This window comes from Myotis daubentonii, chromosome 11, assembly GCF_963259705.1.
Source record: "Myotis daubentonii chromosome 11, mMyoDau2.1, whole genome shotgun sequence".
Classification (NCBI taxonomy): Eukaryota; Metazoa; Chordata; class Mammalia; order Chiroptera; family Vespertilionidae; genus Myotis; species Myotis daubentonii.
The window spans coordinates 23633921-23657171 of record NC_081850.1 but is presented as its reverse complement, the minus strand read 5'-3'; the positions used below and the strand labels follow the sequence as shown (position 1 = coordinate 23657171).

Here is a 23251-nt window from a genome sequence, read left to right as displayed (position 1 = left end):
GAGGCCAAATCCAAGTTATATCACAGAATAAAAGGCAGCAACAAACAAGAGCAATGAATGGCACACAATGAAGGGAAATTCAGTAAAAGGGCATTAAAGATAATTGACGATGGAGGTAAAAAGGACATGCTTACAGTCCCAAAATGCTCCCTTTGTGGAGGTGAGGGGATAAAGAATGGAGTAGAAAATCAAATAAAATCAAATGCAAGCAAAAGTAAAGAGAATACAGTATGGAGTATGAAATCATGGGCCTGTGCTCCAACACCAAGTCTTTTATTACTAGCTGTGTGATCACTATGAGCCTTAGTTTCCCAGATATGAGCAAGACCAGCAATACCTGATACCTATGCCTTTTAGGGTTATTTTTAAGTTAGGCCCTGGCTGGGTAGCTCAGCTGGCTGAGGTGTGGCCCCATAGATCAAAAGGTTTCGGGTCTGGTGATTCCTGGTCAGGGCACATACAGGAGGAACCAATCGATATTTCTCTCTCACACTGATGTTTCTCTCTCTCTTTCCCCCACTCCCTTCCACTGTCTCTGACAAAAGCCATGGAAAAAATATCCTCTGGCTAGGATTAAACCCCGCCCCCCCCACTAATTTATTTACAAAAAGATTGTTAGATTTGGGTTGAGTTAAATGAAGTACAAACACTCACAACAGGCCTCAGCTAATTCTAGGCACAGGGCAGGCACTGAGTATACGATTGCTTACTTAAACAGGTATAGCTTTAGCATAAATCCAAGGAGTAACCGAAACCTTGACCTTGCATCTAGAAATTTGACTGTACAATATGATCTACTGAGACTGCATATAAAACAGCAATAATAAGTGACAACAGACTTATAGACAAAGATTAAATTTTTTTTAAAAAAAATTATATCCATACTCTTTACATTACTGGAATAACTACACTTTGGTCAGCTTCAGAGTCTCTTGGTTCAGGTGCTATGTTAAAACATGCAGAGATAGCATTCTTATAATAGGATGCATTTTCTGAATGCTTTACATGCGAATTCCATTCTCTGAATCATGGTGCCTTTTTTAGGACAATCATTTTATCCTTCGGTTTCCTGGCATTTGGGGTGTTGGCTCTGCGTGTGCCTAAGAAAGAGAACATGCATGTGCAGAGAAACCAGGATCTTTGTTGTTTTTAATAAAAGTATGGCAGGAATCCGTTTCTGCTTCTGCAGAACTTCCTTCACAGCACAGAGAAGCCACTTGAATAAGGATTTATGATGCAATTAGAGCCAAATATCTCAAAAATGAAGCAATCATATAGGTTATTTTGTAAATATTTTATTAATCCTCTAAGAGCTTCCTAAGTGAGGCCTCACAGAGACTTATATTCTTAATCTGCTATGAATAAACGCTTCAATCCAGTGCCTGCATTCCAATGACCCAGGACTAAACAGGGGAGGGTAAGGTTTCAGGTATCACAGCTGCAAGGCCTTTACAACGCAGAATCCAGAGACCTGTTCCCTCACCAGGGACTGCTCGCTCCAGTGATTCAAGGAGGTTACAGAAGTGCAACAGGCCTCACAGTCAGCCACACGGTTTTACATACCTACTATGTCAGAGGCTCTCAACCTTCTTGGGAATTTATTCAGATACGAGATTTATTTCTTCCACCTGCCACTGAGCTGGAAGGCCACTCGCTTCTCGTGTACTTCCAGCTGAGAAATGCTGGTGGTGTTCTCTTCGAGGTATGTGAGTAAACAGACTCTTGCTTCTGTTTCCTAACAAATAATGTCTTCGATGTGTGTCCTTGATTTCATTCGCAAACTTCTAGTTGTAGACATGCAGTTACAAGATAAACTCAGAGCCGTCTGCCTTTCGTCACATGCAGTTCCTATTAACACTTAATGAGTGTCCATCGGCAAGCCCAAGGATTGCTTTCCTACTCCCACTCTCTCAGAAATCCTCCTGCCATCTTTGAGCTAAGCCAGGATTTCTTCACTCGCATTCTTTATTATTCATACCTCAAAATCGTCTCCATTCACTAGCCAAAGAAAAAAGTGCTCCATGCCAGCTGAAACATGATATGCCAATGGAAATGAAATTTGGCTTTAATATAGGAATTAATAAGTGATCCATCTAAAACAGCCCAGGAGCAACCTCCTGAAATTCCTGCCCCCAACTTTCACATTGAGATAGGGGCATCTACTCCTCTAGCTTCTCAAAGTTTGAATTAAATTCTTGCCTCTAAGTACAAACTGGTGTGAAAGTGGGAACCAAGACCAAATCTTATGCTTCCTGTTGGCAAAAATGACTATCATAATAAGTCAAAATATTAAGTTGGGAGAAAAGTGAAGAAATGCCTCCCCCCCAACCTAATACCTGATAAAATCCCACCCAACAGCAAGTGGCAAACTCACACAAAGGGCTTTAGTTGTATGATAGTTAAGAATCAATCTGTCTTCCAGCTACATCATTCCTCTCTCTTTCACAATGGAAATGGGGAAGAGAGAACACATCCTCAGTCCAAAAAGGTCATTTGCTCCATTACTGCTTGTTCTTGGTCATCACCTCCATCTCCTTTGCCAGAAGAACGGCCCCCTCCCTCTCTTTGTTCTTTGTTTTCATCTGTGCTTTTTCTGAGTTATTTAATGTTCTCTTTCTCTTGTGCTTCAGATCCCCAAAGGTCTACCTGAAGTTTTTTCCCTTCCACTCTGTGATTTCCTGGTTTCACTCTCACAATTCTAGACCCATCCTTCTCTTCTCTCTCTTTTTTTTAAATATATTTTTATTGATTTCAGAGAGGAAGGGAGAGGGACAGAGAGATAGAAACATCAATGATGACAAAGAATCACTGATCAGCTGCCTCCTGCATGCCCCTCACTGGGGAATGAGCCTGCAACCCGCACACATGCCCTGACCGGGAATTGAACCGTGACCTCCTAGTTCATAGGTCGATGCTCAACCACTGAGCCATAGCAGCCAGGGCCTTTTCTTCTTTTGATCTGACCATCTCCCCAAGTCAGAGCTCACCTGTTTCTTCCTTTCTGTGTACGAATCCATCGGCCTGTCCCTTTCCATTTTCATTCCTGAAAGCAACTTTCCTTTCCTTTGTCACTCCTTCCATTTTGGTTTAGAGAAGGACAGTTGCTATGAAAGGCATGCAGTCACACAGATAGAAGCTAAGAGTGTGTTCACTGTGTGTAGTGGGAAACATAGATGGTAATCTCATGGAAAATGAAATAAAGCTAATTTTTTGAATGAAGGTCAGCGAGAAGATGTTCTGAGGTCATTTTGGAAAGTAGAGAAAAATGGTGACATTGTAAATTTGCTCTTTTGAGCATCTAGGCATCTCCTAAATCCCTGGACTGATCTGCTCAAGTATAAGTGTTCTCAATGCCATTTCACTGCACTGACAAATTCAGACTTAAATTCCCACTTGTTGCAAGTGAGAGTTACATATCAACACTGGTGGGAGATTACTTCCTAATTCTTCCTCTGAGAACAGAATTCATAACTCAGGAGGACAAAGATTAATGGCTTAAAATGGGGAGGGGCATATAGGAGAGGCTAATTATACTAAGAAATATTTAAAACATATATATGTATAACATATATATGTATACATATTATACACACAAACACACACATGAGGCGATACATACACATTTATTATTTATCCTCCCCCTACCAGGCTAATGTTCAGCTGATATGTGCTAGACTGGTATGAAATATGGGCCAGTGCCTGGGCATTTGTTCTTGTTGTCAGTGCTTCTGCCATTCGGGTTATTAAAATTATTAAACATTATGCCTGTATTCTCCTCAGCGTAATGTATCTACTTTTCCTTTCTCCTCTGAATATTTTGAAAGAAGTCTTCAATTTTTGTCTCTGGGTTTGTTTTTTGGCAACTACCTATAATATAAAAGCATAATATGCAAATTGACCAAACGGCTGAACAGTGGAATGACTATCTGGCCAACCTTCCAGGCGAAGCTGGGCGGCTGGGAGGGCTGAGGCAGCAGCTGGGGCGGCTGCGAGGGCTGAGGCAGCCGGAGCTACTAGGAGCTACCCTTGCACAAATTTTGTGCATCGGGCCTCCAGTATCATTATATGGTTTGATGTAATGCTGTCTTTCAAAATTTGAACAATATATTTTCTGTTCATAAACCCTTGAAAAGTTAAACCAATTAGTTCTCCTCCTTCCATAAGTCTTCCACCAAGATGGTGGTATGTGTGCCTCGACTATGAACGATGTGGTTAGGCCTAAGTGATATTTCTTCCTCTGACCCTTTTCAATGCTAACTTAGCCCGCAGGATGCTGCCCCAGTGACGATGCTAATACCTGATTCTAATCATTTTACTCCCTTGCTCCAAATCCCCCAGTGGCTTTCCATTTCCCAGAGCAGTGGTCAAAAGACTCATGATCAGTGATGAAACGCAATTAAAGAAGTGATATTAAGACTTTTTAATAACTGGGAAGGACAAGCAACAATCAATCTGAATGGATGCCATAACCAATGAGAAAAACACCAGTCATAAAAATAATTACTATGGGCACACTTGTGTACTGGCTGAGTATCATTTTCAAACGATCTGCATGTACTCTTGTACTAATAACCACTTTACATTCTATGCATATTATTAATATTGTAAAAATATTAAAACAAGGTAAGGAAAAATAAATAGAAACAGAAATTTAATATTATATCCTATTTTTCATAATCTAACAAATTCACTCCACTTATAATGATGACTGGCACAGAGTAAAAATTCAAAACACCTTTTTCCAAACAGCAGGCCGTTGCAGACCTGGCCTCTGGCTACCTGTCCAGACTTATCTCCCATGAATCTTTTTATGCTCCAGCAATACTGATTCACAACATTCCAAAACAGAGCAACACTCCTCACAGTTCGCGCTTTAGTGGGTGATGTTCCATGAGTCATCATTTTTAGTGTCCCCTCAACTGCTGCCTACCTTTTTGGGGAAGTCTTCCCTGCTGGCCTAAGATACATGGGAGGCTTTTCCCCTTCATGTAAACAGTAACAATAGCTAACATTTTCTGAGCATTCACTTCCCACCAATATTCGGCTATGTTCACTATCTTGAATAATTTTCCTAAGAACCATCATATAGGGGGTACTATTAGTATCTTCAACCCGAGTCCTAGAAAAGTTAAAAACCTTATTCAAGTGACTCAGCCAATAAAAAGTAGGAATGGCCTTTAGGCTCAAGTCCGACACCAAAGTGTAGACTCTTATACTTCCTATTTGTTCACACCTCCAATGACACAAGCATTATATAGCATTATAACTGTAGTTTTTCATGATGCAAGCTTTTGTCAACAACCAGGCAGTTTTTACTTTTATATTCAAATCATTTAGCACACAGCAAGCTCATGAAAAAAAAAATGTTTTCTGAGTAAGCGTATGTCTAGTTATAAATCTTACATTTGTAAATTAATTATGTGCTATTCAGCCTAGATGATATGGAATATTACATTTTACAGCTATGTGTGCTTTTTACATTGTAAGCATTGCTAATAAACTAGGTAGTGTACATAACTAAACTTTAGCTCATCAGGAGTAAATCTTGCTTTCACCATCCAGGAACAAAAGCTCTGAAAAGAGGATGTTCAAACTGTATCGCTGATTTTCTCAGGGTCTGTCAGAATGACTTCTAAAGGCCCCATAAACACGATATTGCCCTGCACTGACACCAAAGGGGAGAGAACTCGAGGACAGAGCAGACATATAACCTAAACCTTTTCCTCTCTGTCTGCTCCTTCGCCTTCCACTTGCTGGAGGGAGGGAGGGAAAAAAGGGGGAGGCGGTATGTGGATAGGAAAGATGATAATAACCCACAAGACATGCTTTGCTGCCCTGCATTTGGTCTGACAATGTGAGGCTGACGGAAACTAGGAAAAACTGAGAACTAAGCTCTCTAAACACTCCCTGATTGCTTTAACCTCGCCTAGATTCTTACGTGTATCTCCTTTCTCCACTTGACTGTGTGCTCTTTGAGGGCAAAGATTCACACAAAGTCACTTATTCAGTGCCCTTCCATCTCCTTTTAGAATGAGTCCTGATTCCCTCAGTCCTAAACCAGTCCCCAGCCTCCAAACACGATGAAACTTCTGAGATACAGGCATGATCCACATTGTATTTCTTCTTCTTTTAAAAAAATTATGTTTTATGAAACGTCAGAACTGCCAGGGGAAACAACACAGAACCTACCCTGCAGAGACTATTGAATATTAAGTGACAGGTCCATGTGGGAATGTATGAGAAAAAACTTCTTAGGAAAGGGGGTAAAATATAAAACAATTCATTTTTAATTACGTCCGTGTAGACTTACTGATAGTGCCAGCAGGCCTCTGAAGTCAGTAAACATTTGAACATGTAGAAGTAGGAGACTTAGGGGGGTGGAAGCACAAGAGCTGGACATAGGTCCTCTACCCAAAGGGGGAGCTGCAGCTATGGACACATTTCAAGGCAGGTCTGGACAGAAAGGAGACAACAGCGTCAGAGAAAGGGCATCTGGAGGACCACCTTGGAGAGGGATGGGCAAGCCAAGCCAGAGGGCTCCCACCTCTTCCCCAGGAGATGTTCCCAGTATCCAGTCAGACAGGATGGCACTTGTCACCACGGCGTGACATCTATGCAGAAGAGAGACGCCATCCTGGAAGCAGGACACAACAGAATGCCATGGAGGAGGGTCGGACAAATTTAGATTCTGTCCCAACAGACCACACTTCCGTCCTATTTCTCACCTCTAGAAGGAGACCTCACGTCCCCCTTATCGGGCTTCTCATGAGAAACGAACCTGAAAGTGTTTAGAAAAGGTAAGACTGCTACACGTGTATATAAAGCAGCGCTCATGAATTCCGTTAAGGGACTAAGGTTAACTCTTTTGGATTAAAAGGCTAAGTGGGAGAACACTTTAACTCATAAAAATAAAAAGGCAATTATTTCTAGAGTTGATCCTCGTTCAACCACTGGCAAAGTAAACTTGGGCAGTCACTTCACCTCTCCTTGCCCCAATTTAAAGTGATTTAGATTTCACTCCTGACTATCTCATTAAGGTATTATGATGATTAAGTACTTAAAATGTCTTAAGATCCAGTGAGTAATGTGTTACCATTTGGGGGAGCAGTCATGTGATATTATAGCTTATCTGAATAATTTTAAAGTTGTCTGATGTTCCTCCAAATTCTCTGGGTCTTTGATACCACAGATAAACAGACAAGATACCTGACGCTTGACTGCAGTAGCATTTGTTTTCCACGTTCTAAGAGAACTGAACTCTTAACGGCACGAACAGAATGCACAGTGATCAGTTGTAAAATTTAAGGTTGCTCATCCTTGACTAACCCCCTTGAATAAAGTGAGGATTATGCACTCTCAATTAAAATAACACATCTTAGGGAAAAAATGAACTCCACATACACAGCACTATACGTTGTCGCTATCTTGAAAAATCATTCATAATGTAGCAGAATGAGGAACACTGAAGAACATTATCATGAAAACAGGCAAGGGACAAGGAGGGTCTGAGTTGAGGCAGAAGAGTGGGAAGGAAGGGGTGAGTTTAAGTGCAGCTTAGAAGGTGAAGCAGCAACATCTACTTACAAGACCGAAGCAACAACTTTCTAGGGCAGTGGTTCTCAACCTTCCTAATGCCACGACCCTTTAACAGTTCCTCATGTTGTGGTGACCCCCAACCATAAAATTATTTTCATTGCTACTTCATAACTGTAATTTTGCTACTGTTATGAATCGTAATGTAAAGATCTGATATGCAGGATATATTTTCATTGCTACAAATTTAACATAATTAAAGCATAGTGATTAATCACAAAAACAATATGTAATTATATATGTGTTTTCCGATGGTCTTAGGTGACCCCTGTGAAAGGGTCGTTCAACCCCCAAAGGGGTCGCGACCCACAGGTTGAGAACCGCTGTTCTAGGGGGTGGCAATTGGATAGAGGAGGTAAGAAAGAAGAAAACATAAAAAATGAACCCTCAATATTACAAGCCTGGCTGTCCAGTTATATATTGGTTGAACTAAAGCTTGAGGAGAAAGATGTTATCAAATCATATGCATCCTATATAATAAAAGGCTAATATGCAAATAGACCGAATGGCAGAACAACCGAGTAACTGGATGCTACGATATGCGTTGACCACCAAGGGGGCGCGCGCGGAACATGGCAGGCATTGGCCATTGTGGATGGTGGAGCAGGTGAGCTGGTCGCTGTCATCAGGGCGGGCCTCTGATGGTTACTGAAAATTCTTTGCTCCCACACGCAGAAGTCCTGTCCAGCACTTGCATCTGCTGCCGGTGCCAGCTGCGGGGCTCAATCACTCTGCGCTGTCAGTGGGTGGAAGTGGTGGCTGCTGGCCCCAATTGCCTCTGAGGGCTTCTCCACCTCCCCCTGCTGCTGCTCACACCCACTGCTGGCGCTGGCCCTAATCACTCTGTGCTGTCAGCGGTGTGAGCGGGACCAGCGCCGTCAGTGCGTGGGAGTGGCGGTGGTGAGAGCAGGGCTGCAGGCAGTCAGGGGGGTGGGGGCAGAGGATGGGCCAAGACCCACCCTGTACTTACTGTAGCCTCGAGGCCCACAGTTCCTTTCAAGGTGCACAAATTCATGCACTGGGCCATCAGTATTGAGAATAAAGTGCCTTTGGATGCTACTGTTTTGAAAATTCCCTCGTCAATTTCCTAGTTTATCTTCAGATAACATGGTAACAGAAAAACTCAAAGTGTTGTAGTTATATTTGAAGCTTCCTCTGAAAAACTTTTAATTGGTTGAAAGTTTAAAAATACTCCCTATTTCTCCCACATTACTACTCACTAAGAAGGAATATTCACATACTATACTGATCCTAGTCTCCCAGTCACTAAGAACACCCATTATAAACACCACATGGTAAGCTCAAGTTGGGAGCACAAAGCACTCCACCAAAATGGACATGAAATGGCATCAAAACAAAAGAAACTCAACCAGACTTCTCTGTTCCAGCTTCAACATGGAAACAGAACTACAGTGAGTTGGACAGTTAGCAAATGCCATGCTACTTGAGAACGAGGCAAAGAAAGGAAAGAGTAAAAGGCCTTTTCCCCCTCTACTAGTAGTTGTAATGCTATAGAAGTAGATCTGATTTCATACCTCAGTGGAATCCAGGAGAGCTTCGGTCTCATAAAAATAGCATGTAATCTATTAAATTTATACAAATGAGGGTTTGGGGTTGCATTTCCTAAAGACAATGTCAGGTAGGGTCTGCCCACTCTAACAAAAGAACGTCCCTGCACATACAGCACAGTGAACACAGCTGTGTTCACACATGCACATGTTACATACTCGCCTCTTCGCCCGAACAAGGCAATGCTTTTAAAAATATGTCAAAAGTTATTTCAGAACTCCATAGTATGTTGTTATGGTGCGTGCTGCTGCAAAGAAAAAGCTAATGGGCTCTCTACTTAATGTGATTAGAGCCATTATTGACATAATGCCAGGAAGACGCAAAACCATTAGCATTACACTACAGCTCACTTTAGCATCCACTCAGATTTAGTATTTGATCCACAATTTTAATTTTGTTCTGCTCTATTCAGAGCTGCATTACACAAAATGCATAATTAAAAGCTGCTGTGATTCTATCCACTTCTCAAATTAAAAACATAGCAAACATTTGTAGTTCTAATCCACTAGAAATTAATAAATCAAATAGTGTCTTTTATCCTCTTTCCTCCGTGCAATTCAGATTGCAGGTTGGGAATACTTTTGCCTGCAACCGAGTATGCTGCAGACAGAGCAGCTGCTCAAAGGGAAGCAAAGTCCCCAAACTGCTACTCTAAAGGCGAGAGAGAGCCGAGAAGCACTGATATGGCCTTATAACTCCAAGTGTTAAGCCAGAAGCACTTTCCGCAAAGAAAAATTTTAATCAATTCACCATAAATCCTTTTGATGCATTTTCCTTCATTAGCTCACTTTGTCAAGCATACACATGCTCCTAATTTCATCTAATCAAATTCACCATGTCTTTCTGTCAACAGTGAAACCATTCCCCCGGCCAAAAGATCTCCTATCAACTCCCTGCGCAGGGCAGCCTGGAGGGGAAGCCCCTGAGCAGCAGTTTTGCTTTATCCGCCATTAAGAGCCAAGAAGGCTTCCCCCTAAAGATGTGGCATCCAGAGCTGAGACACTGACACCTTTGCCAGTTCTGCTGCATCTAGGAGTCCCGTCACCTGGAATAATAGAGGATTATGAGTCATTACAATAAAAACGGCATATCCTGCCCTGTGGGTGACAATCCCAGGAAAATTCTGGAAGGACCACAGAATAACAGAGGCAGAGCAGAGAAGGCAAATGTGTATTATAAGGCATCCCAGCACTGCCCTAACCTGGGGCACCCGATAGGTCTGTACCCCAGCCCTTCCAGCAGGCCGTGCCTCCTGCCTGTCACTTCCCTGCTGCCCACTTCCTTCCTGCAGGCCCTCCTTCCGTTCTCTGATCAAAGCTTGCTTTATCCAGGAAACAATTCCAGAAGTCCCCCAGGTGACTTGTTTTCTTAAGCCGTGTGTGTGTGTGTGTGTGTGTGTGTGTGTGTGTGTGTGTGTGTAACTAAAGAATTTATGAAAATTTATACATATTAGGCTTATATGATTAGTGACAGCATCTCCCCCACTGGATAGTAAGCTCCGTGAGGGCAGGAACCACATCTGCCTTGCTCACCACTTTAATTTCTAATCTGGCAACTCTGCCTGGCATGAAGTTGGAGCTGACTAAATATAGGTTAAATGGCTAAATGATAAATTGACCACTGTCACCTGATAGTTTACCTAAAGATACCAAGATCCTGTCATCTCCTATCCCTCTTTCATGTCCCAAGGTGATCCTTCCTAAAATTATACTGTAAATAAATATAATGAAGCAAAGGCTTTGAAATGCACGAAAAGTTTACCATGTGTGGATTTTACGTATTGTCTGCAGTGGTAAAAGGACCAAGTGAAGACAGAAGCGACAGAGGATCCATACGGAAGACAAAGGAGCAGAAACCCGGAAGAGGACCTTGGATATGCAACTGGGACTGAAATACATGGGTGTCCCAACCCCCCACACTGCTCCCCTGGGACAGGAAGCAGGGAGGCAGGAGCAAGACAGAGACCACCCGCCCAAGAATGGGCCAAAGCATCACTCAGCTGCAGAATGTGCTTTACCTTTAGTTGCCTGCCAGCATCTGGCTGTAAAAACAAACATTCCTGATAAAAATGTAACAAGGGAACAAGGAAACAACAACTCTCTTTAACTTCTTAACAAACCCAAGACTTGAAACCATATAAGCAGCAGCCAAGGCTATATCACTATGATAGACAGCCAGTTACCTAAAAATGTCAAACAAACATATTTCCAAAAAAGAGAGGGCTATTCTATTATTGCTCTTGCCTTATTATGGAAGCATGTTTGAATTTTTAGTTGTGTTTACCTCCCCAACACAAAGAAACAAGTATTCTGCATGATTTGCCTGTAGTTACAGACATGCTAAACAACGAAGGCCTCATTGGAAGACATTTGATATAACTAGACTCTTTCCTTTTAACTCCCAAAAAAGGAACATTATAAAATACATATGGAGAAAAAATAAATATTATATAATTATATTCTCAATTCACCTTTAACAGCACAGAATTCATTTGCTCTTTAAAAAAACACACGAATATATCTATTTCTTTGTTACTGGGATACTGACTTAGATGTACTTTCCCTCGAGTGCTCCCACAGACAGGAGCCTCAGAGCAGAGTTTGTAAGGACCTTCCTTCAGCTCCTGCCCTGGAACTGACTCCAGAACGAAGAGGACCCTCTGCTTTCGGGGGGAGGATCCTCGGCCTCCCTACTTGAACTTCTCGGCATGTCTTTCTGTAGGTGCTCAGGAAGTATCGTTCTCCCGAGAAAGAGGCGTGGGTGGGCCCTGCATCCTGCCATAGCTGCGCACAGATGACAGGAGTAGTCAGGCAGAAAAAACCTCAGCTGTGTCTGGCTCATTACATTAGGAGGCCGTTCGTTTCGCTGTTCCGTGGCTCTAACTGCTAAGCTTCTTTCCTTCCACGGAGCTGAAACCTGCCCGCCTATAAATTTCAGTCCTCTGAGGCACTCACAGGATCAGCCTGCTTCCTGGTCCACGTGGAAGCCCTCCCAGACGGGAGGAGATTCCGCTCTGGCAGGCTTTGCTCCAGACCAAACACTGTCAGTGTGTTCAAGGGCTCCCCGGTGGTTTGCCTGCAGACCTGTGGCCATCCTGGCCACTGCTGGTGGTCACACACCTCAATGGCTCGGTGCTCCTCACACAGCGTGATCCCCAGAACGAAACGCAAGGTTCTGTATGAGGTCCGAGCCACATGGAAAAGGAGATACTTTATACCATCATCATAATTGTAGCTAATGAGCTAGTGCCCCTTTTCTTAAAAAGGCACATGGCGTGAAGGAGAAACGACAAACATTTCCCAAGGAAAACTCGTTCTGTGTGGTTATAAAGTGCTGCTTTTTTCTCAGGTGGCATCTAGAACCTATTTCCTGATCTAACTCCTCAGTGTTCACGTAATATAGAATATTCACCTTTAAAACATCTTTTAACACCAATTACCAGATGGAAGGGCTGTTAGGTGTAGTAAGTAAAGATCATCTAATACACAGGTGCTCACTAGCTTCAGAAGAGGCGAGACTACATGAACCACAAGGCTCCAGCAAACTTCTCTAGGTCACAAAGGAATGTCCTTGTGCGAGAGTGTCATTAAGTGGGAATCACTGCCTGGTGGTTCCCTGTATTTCCAGCTCTCTCTCTCTCAAAGACCTCCCAGCTCTGATTCAAGAGAGGCACGACACTGACACTGAGCAAATGAACAACATGCAAATGGAAATGCAATTATTAAAAACAAAACAAAACAAAAGGACTGAAAAAAAAAAGAAAAAGTGGATGGTTGGAAAGTATGTATATCCCCACCTTAGACTGAAAGGGTATTTCGGAGGGTGTGTTCCTGCGCACACTGCATACCACGCCGCTGCCATCTATCATGCCAAGGAACACAGGGCCGTGGAAAGCTTTTCAAGCTTCAGAGAAGTTTATTTTACTTTCAGTGATGGAGAGGCAACACTTACATGAATCTCCCACTACCAACATTTTCTTGTTAGAACTTTTAAATATACAAAAAAGTTGAAAGAACTGTACAGCGAGCATCCATATATGTACCATATAAATTATACAATTACCAGTTTATTATATTTGCTTGTGAGAGTCTTTTTTTCTGTATCATTGATCAGCACGAGACAACAGTCATGCAATTTACAATTTCAGCGGGGAAATTACTGATATTACTGGGTCGGCACTCATTTTTAAAGTGTGAAGTATAAGCATTTCAAATGCTTAATTTACACTAATATGATCTTATTTGCATTTGAGTTCTGGTCCTTTATGCACTTGGGGTCGAATATCTGCTGGATTATTTATCTGTTTATCTTAACAGCTCAGCACAAAGACAGAAAAATGTTATCTGTAAAGGCTTAACCTTTGGAAGCATACTTACCTTTGACAGTCTCCACATCTTTCTAAAAATCTGGAAAGTACTTGCAAGCTGCTTGTGGTCCCCTGGTGTCAGCTTAGGTTATTGTCAAAATACCAGCCACAAAACAGTGATACGCAGCTAATATTCATACAGTACTTACTCTCTGGCAGGTGTCAGTCTAAGTGCTTTGCATATTTTAGCTCATTCAATACATCTAATATCTTCATAAAATAGTAGTTAATATTATCACTACTATTTTAAAGACATGAAACATGAGACACAAAGACTCAGAGCTCTTAAGTGGCAGAGGTGGAATTCAAACTCCAGCGGCCTACACCACAGTCTTTTCGACCAACCAACACAAGGCACTGCCTCTCCGGCAACCAAAGGAACTTTATGCCTGACATAAATCTAATGTCACGTCACTATCATCACTGATGTCACTGCAAACTCACCAACTGATGGGTTGTTTTCATTTGGGAGATGCTCAGTTTCAGTGCATTTTTAAAAATCAACAATTACTTGTTTGTTTCTGAGTGAAAATACATGTACAAGGTACATTACTGTTAAAATGTATTGGGAATAGTAAGTAAATATATGCGCTGAAAATAAAATCAATGCCTACGCACACACCTACACACAGAGTCCAATACACAAAGATGTGTGATCTAGTGCAAGCTAATTAACTTTTCTGAACCTTTATAGTCAATGACCAAATGGGAGTCTAATGTAATAGAACCAACTTTATGGGATTATTATGAGAATTACCTATGATCATCTAATTCCACAATACCTGAAACATAACAATATAATAAATACTCAATAAACACATCTATAATAATAAAAGGGTAAGCCAGCCTGGGTTCCAGGTGCCTGCCAGAGTCTCGAGGGAAGCCAGACTGGGTCCCGGGTGCCAACCAGCAGCCGGAGGAAGGAAGCCCAGGTTCTGGGTGCCAGAGAGAAGCCAGTGCCAACAGCTGGGGGAGGGAAGGCCTACTCTTGCATGAATTTTCATGCATCAGGCCTCTAGTGTGAAATATTTAGCACTGTGTCTAGCATACTGTAGACACCAAAAGTGTTATCAATAACAATAGTAACGTAAGATCAACTTGCAAATAAAGATTCGTATTTACCGATACCATGAGGGATCCATAATTTTGTTTTAATGGTACCAAAGGATAATTTTAATGTTGGCCAAACCCAGCCTTCCAGGATTTTCTGGTTAATTCAAGATGACTAAAAATACTATAGATTTAGCCAAATCGTTTAATTTATAAGCAAGTCAAACTATCATGGGTACAAAGTCCCTGCTAGCTATTATATCCCACCATGTCAACCTAACAGTGTCAGCAAACATTTTAAAATTTCTCTAAATATCCAGCTACAGAAACCCAAACCAAGAGGGGGGGGATCTTTTATATTAAGTGACACAAGAAGGAATTATGTCTCCGTTTTGATAGTTTAAACTGTAAGTTGGCACTGAGGAAGGGGGCTGTAAACACGGACTCTTAGGCTCTCAGCTTTGGAGGGATGATGAGACATGAAATCTTGGTTGCCGAACCCTATGGCCTGCAGATAATTTGTAAAACCTGTTACCTCTTCTCGAGCCCTAACATTACCAGGCAAAACCAGGATCCCAAGATTCCCTTCCCTTCTTGTTCCCAATTTAAATGAATAAACTTACAGGAGTCAACCACTGTGGCATTAAAAACCCAGGACACGCAGGCCAGACTGGGTCTGAGAGAACATTGATGGAGTCACTGGGCCCTCAGGTGGCCCTCAGTGAAGGTCATGCAGAGGTCCAGGGGCTTCCCGTGGCTGGCCCATCAGCTCGCTCAGGCATTCCTAAAGCCCCGGCAGTCCACCTGACTGGACCATTTAGTGCAGATGGCAATTTGCTGTATGTTTTCGATGCATGTCTATTTCCTCCGCCATGCCTAACAGCATGTAAAACAACAAAGTCCCATTTTGTACACGCAGAGGCACTTATCAGGGCTCAGTGGCTCTCAACACCCGGCACTTGGAGAAGACTGATGATGGTGTGGTGGGAATGGGACAGGAAATGGACATCTGTGTTTTCCCCTGTTAATAGCATAATGTAACTTCATTGCTGAAAAAAAAGTAAAAAAAAAAAAAAAAAAAAGATGTTCTCAACCACCTTGAGCCACTAAAAGAGAACTTGCTCAAGCTGAAGCCTAGAGAGCCTTGTGCTTGACAAGCCACTGAAAATATTTCACTTCCTTAGGCCACACTGTTTTCCCTACATTTCCATTATTTCACTGCTCTCAAAGGACATGTATCTGTGTGGTTTCTTGCGTGGTTTCCCCAAATAGAGGACTCCAATGCTATAAAGTTACGTGTTTCTCGCTGCAACTGAGCAATTTAGTCCTTAAACAGACTAAAATTTCAGTAAAACATATTTAACAATGATTAGCAATGGTTACATGGTTTGAAATATGAAGCCAGAAATCCCCAAAGATGAAAATATATCAACTTCACACCCATAACAGGTACAGCAAGTTCTCTTGCTGTTAGAAAGTCAAGAACTTTAAAAAGTGCTTGCTTTAGCCCAAATCCCAGCAAATACATGTGTGTGTATCTACTTTGAGACATACTTATCCGTTCAACAAAGAAAGAAGAGTGGTACAAATGGTAAGCTGCCCCGGTACAAAAATGTCTCAAAGAATGGTCCCTCAGCAAAACGACGTGAAAGCCAGCCATGAAGCGATGTCACTGACTTTCTCACCGCCACGTGCCCATCTTTCAGCACAGCGCTCTCCCCCAGGCTCCTCTGACCCGCCCACACACACGACTAGGGAGACTTCTCTGTACACAGTGGTGCTTAGTGCATGGTGGATACTGTACACAGTGACTGATCAAAACAGCAGCCAGCCACCTGGTGTGGCTCAGTGGTTGAGTATCGACCTATGAACCAGGAGGTCACGGTTCAATTCCGGTCAGGGCACATGCCCAGGACGCAGACTCCATCCCCAGTGGGGGTTGTGCAGGAGGCAGCCGATCAATGATTCTCTCTCATCCTTGATGGTTCTACCTCTCTCTCCCTTCCTCTCTGAAATCAGTAAAAAGTATTTTTAAAAAAGACAGCTGCAAGAGAAAAGTATACGGGGAGCTCCAGATCCCCTTTCAACTTATCCAGTCCTCCTGGCTCTCCCAGGAGAAGGGGCTGTGATTAACTTAAAATGACACCACGTCTTCTTTTGCCTGTGTGTCAAGTACCCTTTAGACTCAGGCACTTCCTACTGACTCCTCACTCTTCCTCTTGTTAAATTTTGAACAATGTATGCCATTTTACACCTCAGAGCTCAGAAAAGGCAGCACAGCAGCGGGTGTATGGATGTGACAGAATGTTTTTATTCCACCCCTGAAAAAAAAGCTCCCTGCTTCTGACACACTGGAAAGTGTACAGCCAGAGAGTGCTTGAGGCAAAGATGCCACCCCAGCCTTACATCTGTCTGCTTCCATTTGTCTACAACTGTGCTCAGAGATAAAACAAGCTTTCCAGATGTCACCACAAGCAGGGCTCATATGCTGACTTCACGGAGACACCAGTGCCGGCTGCCAGCATAACAGAGTTGTAAAACTAAAATATTTAAACTCCGAGCTATTCAACACAACTTCGAATGTCACACAGGATCTTATTTCAAGATTAATTAATGTACACCCCGATAAAATAATCATGTGTTAAAAATAGAGCTGGCTGGCATGCAAGTGGATCTAATTTTCCTCTTTCCGACTGTTCCAGTGACACACGCTGCATCGTGGAGAATTCCCGAGAGAGCGCACTAATTTCGACACGTGCACACCCATCAAGCCCTTAAGTTTTAGGTGCCCTGTCTTAAGAACCTCTAATTTTTCACTGTTTAAAACAGACACAATGAACCTAAGATGAACAAAAGCAATAGGCCAGGCACAGACTATAAAGACATTTCCACTGTGAGGGAAAGGCCAATGACAAGTGATGGGGAAGATTACTAAGAGGCACTGTTTCACGCATGCATATGTGAAGCTTGGCTGCAGGCCGCCTGGTATCGGGAGATTGACTGTTTGTTTGAGAACACAGTATCCCTGTGGTTATAATTACAACCACTGTACGAAAGCCCTCTTTTGTACAGTGGTTTCATACTATCCTTAACACAGAAGAGCTCATGGCTCCTGAGCTTCCTGAAAAATTCTTTACACACACACACACCCTGAGTATCTCTGGCTTCCCTTTTCTCCGAACCTGCATAACTACGTAGTTTTCATTGAGACAGTTTCGGGGAGTCCAGCTTTGTCCTAAAGAACCATTTCTAACAACATTAATGCAGGTGCTCTGAGCTTGAAAGGGAAGCTGACTCATGGTTGGGTAAGCAAGGCCTCCAAGTCTCTTCTAACTCTAGCGTCCTCCTGCTCGGTAAACCTTTCCTAGCCTGGTTGCGTTTTTGCAAACTTGGGTCAGGAGTGTCCATTAAGGACCCGTTACTCGAAATCCTGGTTCGTGGGCCATTCTGGATTCAGAGGCCAAATCCATTTCACAGCCACAAGCCTTCTGCAGTTTTTGCTGATTTTGACAGGAGACCAACGTTGCGTTAACCCAGTGGTGGCATCATACGGGTCTGTCAAGGCTGGTCCTGCACCCCCCTGCCATCATCTCCTGTCACTGGCACTTACAAAAACAAACATGTTCCATGCAATCCATTCCTTCGCTACACTATGCACTTCCGCGAAGCAATAGAACAAAACGTTTACTTGTGATGGCTTTCCAGGGAGACCATTTATTGAGAGGGAAAGGGAGTCAATTACTCTGCTTTCCCACCATCCTGGATGTTCCCATCTTCTCTTGAGCTGATCTAAGTTCAAACCCTCTGAAAATAAATCACCCCAAAGCACTCAAGATTTCCCTAAAGACCCCAGCAGGCTTCCTGCTTTGTGTGTTTCCACTGGTATGGTGGGAGGCTAATGTGTTTTCGGGATGTTTGTTTTAATGCTAAGGACTTTACTGAGTCAAAACAACCTGCGCTGGTGATCCATCTCCTTTGAATGATTTGGGGCCTCTTCCCCTCCTCCTATTTCAGCCTGAGAGGGAGAGACTAGTGCAAAAGGAACAACGGAGTGTTACATTTCGGTCATTTCTAAGAGATGGTACAGCAGTTCTACTTCTCGAGGTAAAAATCTCCTTCCTGGCTTTGCAGCCTCCATGTTTCTCCTCCGTTTGAGGCTGGGGTAAATATCTAGGTTGGGGCATGAAGAATCATTGCTGAAGCCCATTTTGCACTTAATCTTAATTCCCCCTCTTCCCATCACCATTATCAATATATACCCATTTCAGTCTCCTCCCAGGACTCTAGCTGGGCCATGTCCTGTCAAAGGTTCTCTCCATAAAGTTGTTTTGAGTGATGTTTACTTAATCAAACCCTAATTTACCGCGTTTCAAAAAAAAAAAGTACATTCACACAAACATTGAAGGATACACCAGTCTCTCAAATTTTTTAGCTAAAATTTACTTTCTGCTCTTTAAAGCTCTCCTGGGTTTCTAGGGGGGAGTGCAAAGAAGTAAACAGCAGCAATGTGAGAGACTCACATGGCATCTTTCATCTCACCTTTGCCTTTGCAATCCACTGGGGAATCGAGAAGTGGCACCCTCTCTACACTCTCCGTTCACAGATGAGAAGAGAGATAGCTGAGCTGGTTACCTGGTTGCCTAAGGGCAGGGGGTGAGCCTGGAGCTGGGCTGGAGGTGCAGCAGTTTACTTCCAGATCAACTAGGACTCCTAGTTACTAGGAGCACAGTCTTGAGGTCAACTGTCCTCCCCTGGCTGCAGCCCAGAGCACATAAGCGCAGCAATAAGCCTGCCCGCCCGGAGAGAGCCTGCTCTGAACACTGGCACTGAAAAGGCTTCTCTCAGGCCCACATTTGAATACAACTGCGTTAAAAAAAATAACCCAATTTAACAATTCAGAAGTTCTGATATATGTTTTATGAAAACGTACGAGAGACCTAAGAGCCATGGAGAGCCATAACTTTGAGCTGCCTCATTTGTTTCCCTTTTATTACAGTCCTGCACGGTGGGCACAGGCCCTTCACTGAGGAGAGAACATTAAATCTCTATTCTAAACTGTTTCAGCAGAACGATGTTAATAGTTGAATATTATTTTGTCTGACTGATAAAATTCCATTCAAATCAGACCAAAGAGAGCACTGAACCCCGGCCAGGTCCTATGAGAGAAGAGCGACGAGCCATCTTCAGAAACAATCATTTCTTGTCACTCTTCAAACCTCAGTAACAACATTTGCTCTGTACCCGTAAAGCCGAATACCTCATTGACATTGGCTGCTGAGAAATAAACATTTCTCTGGGTCTTCCTTCGTAAGGAAGGCGGCCGTACGACATATTCTTTTCCCTCTTTACATGTCTGTTTGGTTCTTCCTAAGGCAGGGTCAGTAGGAACCAATGGGAACACACGAGAAAACCACTTTGTTTCCATGGATATTTGACCACAGATGGAGAAACAGGACAAGATTTAAGTTTAGAAGAGAGAGTTCAATGCTGGAAAATATTCAGGCATCCGTGTGATCCAATTCAGCAAAAGCCCTAATACTACCCACTTAGAAGCTTACCTTGTGATGCTCTTTGTCTTTGTACTAACGAACTACGCACCTACATGGTACAGAAAGGCACTTACATTTCAGTGTGTCGTTACACACACTTTCAGTAAGGTTAGCCCCAGACCATAGCGATGTCCTTAGGTTTGAAAAGTTTCTAATTATCTATCAAATTCACAAGGGTGTTTTTTTCTCCCCAACTTACACTATATCTCGATATTCCAAAAATCATAAAAAAATAATATATTAACAAGTCATAAGTGAAAAGCATGTTCTCTCCTTGTGATAAGCCTTTTTAAATAATCAAACAAATGACAAGTACTAATAGGCAAACAGGGTTTATAGAACACTAACATGCCTACACTTAAACTAGCTGAAAAATTACACTGAACCTAGTTTGAACTCACATAAATAAATTAAGCAACTCTGTGGAAACATTCAGAGTGTTTCTGCATGAAAGCTACTGTGTCAAATGCTTTAGAGGGAAACAAAATTTTTCTAATTGGCAAATAAATGGTTCTATCTTTCCATGCACTGAAGTTATCTGATTCAGGGCTCAGCCTGAAAATACTTCAGATTAAGTGTGCTGCTTTAGATATTGTATTGGCTGTAAGTTCCCACTTAAAAAAGAAGACGCATTTATGAAATACTTGAATCCTAATCCCTGACATTCAGTTAGCTTTACTCACTAGCCAATCAAGGAACAAAGATTAAAGTCTAAACCAGCTCAAACTAAAAGCAAGTTTAAAAGGCAATGGCCTGGGCCATCTTATCAAGGCTGCGGTGCTAGCAGCTGCTCTCCGAGTTGTGCTATGCCACCAAGGATGGCAAGAAGAAGAAAGATACCAGAGAAGAGGCCAAGAAAGACAAAGACCCTGGGAACAAATCTGGAGGCATGGCCCAAAAGAAGACGTGCTCAGGAGTCAAAGTTCAGGACATGCTCAATAATCTAGTCTTGTCTGACAAAGCAACCTTTGACAATCTCCATTAACGAAGTTCCCAACTACAAGGTCATAACCCCCACCTGTTGTCTCTGAGACTGAAGATCCGAGGCTCCTCGGCTAGGGCAGCCCTTCAGGAGCTCCTTAGTAAAGCACTTATTAAACTAGTTTCAAGGCACAGAGCTCAAGTCATTTACACGGGAAACACCAAAGGTGGGGATGCCCCAGCGGCTGGTGGAGATGCATGAACAAAAGGTCCCAGCAGCTGTAAAAAAGTGGTAAACAGGGATACGTGACAGATGCCTTTATTTTTAGCAAAAAAATTAAAATAAATAAATTAAGTTAAATTAAATAAAAAAGGAAAGAAAGAGACAAAAAAATTACTGATTGGTAGATTTAGTCAAAATTATAAGCAAAACATTTTCAGGAATCACGAAATCACCTACGTCATGTTTTACTCATTACTAATGACCCTGTTTTCCAAAATGTTTAGCAAGTCCTTTCAGTATGAATCTTTGTACTAAAACAATGGCATTAAAATTAACATATAAATTTTCTAAGCCAGCACAAATAGAAATAGTAATTTTAAGTTTTTAAGTAACAATAAAAATGTAAAAAAGAGGTAAAATTAGTTGTTGTTTTTCAAAAACTTAGCTTTACTATCATTTACTTGACCTAACATGTCCCAAATATTGTCAATTCAACATGTAATCAATATAAAAATAGTTAATATTTTACAATTGGTATTTATATTAAATCTTCAAAATCTGGTAAGTATTTTACAATTTACTGCTCATCTCAATTCAGTATGGAATACTTGAAATGTGGCTAGACAACTAAGGAAATCAATTTTTAGTTTTATTTAAGTTTAAATAGACATGTGGTTAGTGGCTACTGTATTAGACAACATAGGTCTATAGTTTAATAAATCTAAGTCACCTTGCATTGAGATAATAGTTTTAACATGTAGCACAATCCTAGGACTAGAGAAATCTGTTAAAAGGCAGAGTATAAAGCATTAATCATTGCTGGTGTGAGGGTAGGAGGGCCCAGTTGAAATGTTGTATATGCAAATATGATCCATGGTTTACATAAATGTGTCTCTGACATTTTTCATTTTCCATGCACATGTGTGGTGATGTGTGATTTAGCATCCTGAGGAGAAAAACACATCACCCATCTTCAAAGTCTTGGCTGATATTTTATGTTACTTGCCTTTCTCCTCCCCAAAGGCTAACTCCATGGCAGGCTTGAAGTGCTTTCAAAAGGAAGCATTCTTGAGTGATTTGAGTGTTACATAAGGAGGGCTGAAAGTTTCTACCAGCTAAAAACTGCGATCCCTCCATATGTTCAGGTGACTTCAAAAAATGCTAACAAAATTTGAGGAGGCAGCAGAAATTATTGCTCAAAACCTCTTGTGGTAGAATAAGAGCACTTCAGTGTCTGCTACTGATGAATTAAGTGAACTGGATCAAGTTAAGTTTCACAATGCCTACTTCATTAACAAACCATTTAACCTTCCCTTGAAAAAATGTTTTTCAAAAAAATAAATAAGAGTATCTTCCTATTCTCCCAAGGATACCTAGATTCACATGTTTAATTTAACATCTAATTCAAATACCAGCCCCTCCAAGTCAGAGAATGCTCTCCGTATTATTATTAGTGCGAAATCTCATCTTTTCCTAAATTCTCATCTAAATACCTTTACTGGAATAAATTTTAGCATCTATTTACTTAGTATTATATGTGTGTGGTTAAGTACGTCTCTTTTCTGTTAGATTATGAGCATCTAGAGCAGTGATGGCGAACCTTTTGAGCTCGGCGTGTCAGCATTTTGAAAAACCCTAACTTAACTCTGGTGCCGTGTCACATATAGAAATTTTTTGATATTTGAAACCATAGTAAAGCAAAGATTTATATTTTTGATATTTATTTTATATATTTAAATGCCATTTAACAAAGAAAAATCAACCAAAAAAATGAGTTCGCGTGTCAGAGGTTCTCCATCACTGACCTAGAGGATGGGACCATGGCCTTATGTTCTTACTAGAGGCCTGGTGCACGAAATTTGTGCATGGGTAGGGTCCCTAGGCCTGGCCAGCAATCAGGGCAGATCAGGGCCTTCCGGCTGCCGGCAGGCGCCTTCCTTCATTCCGCACCGCACCCTGGAGGTCAGCACATCATAGTGA

The 23251-nt window shown here is 42.0% G+C and overlaps 1 protein-coding gene and 1 pseudogene across 17 annotated transcripts in view; one reads left to right on the top strand and one right to left on the bottom strand.

Annotated features, from left to right (window-relative positions):
* Window positions 1-23251, bottom strand: part of BNC2 (basonuclin zinc finger protein 2) — a 439130-nt gene that overhangs the window by 48922 nt on the left and 366957 nt on the right. The window lies entirely within an intron of this gene.
* LOC132212652 (small ribosomal subunit protein eS25-like) lies at window positions 110-21310 on the top strand (annotated as a pseudogene).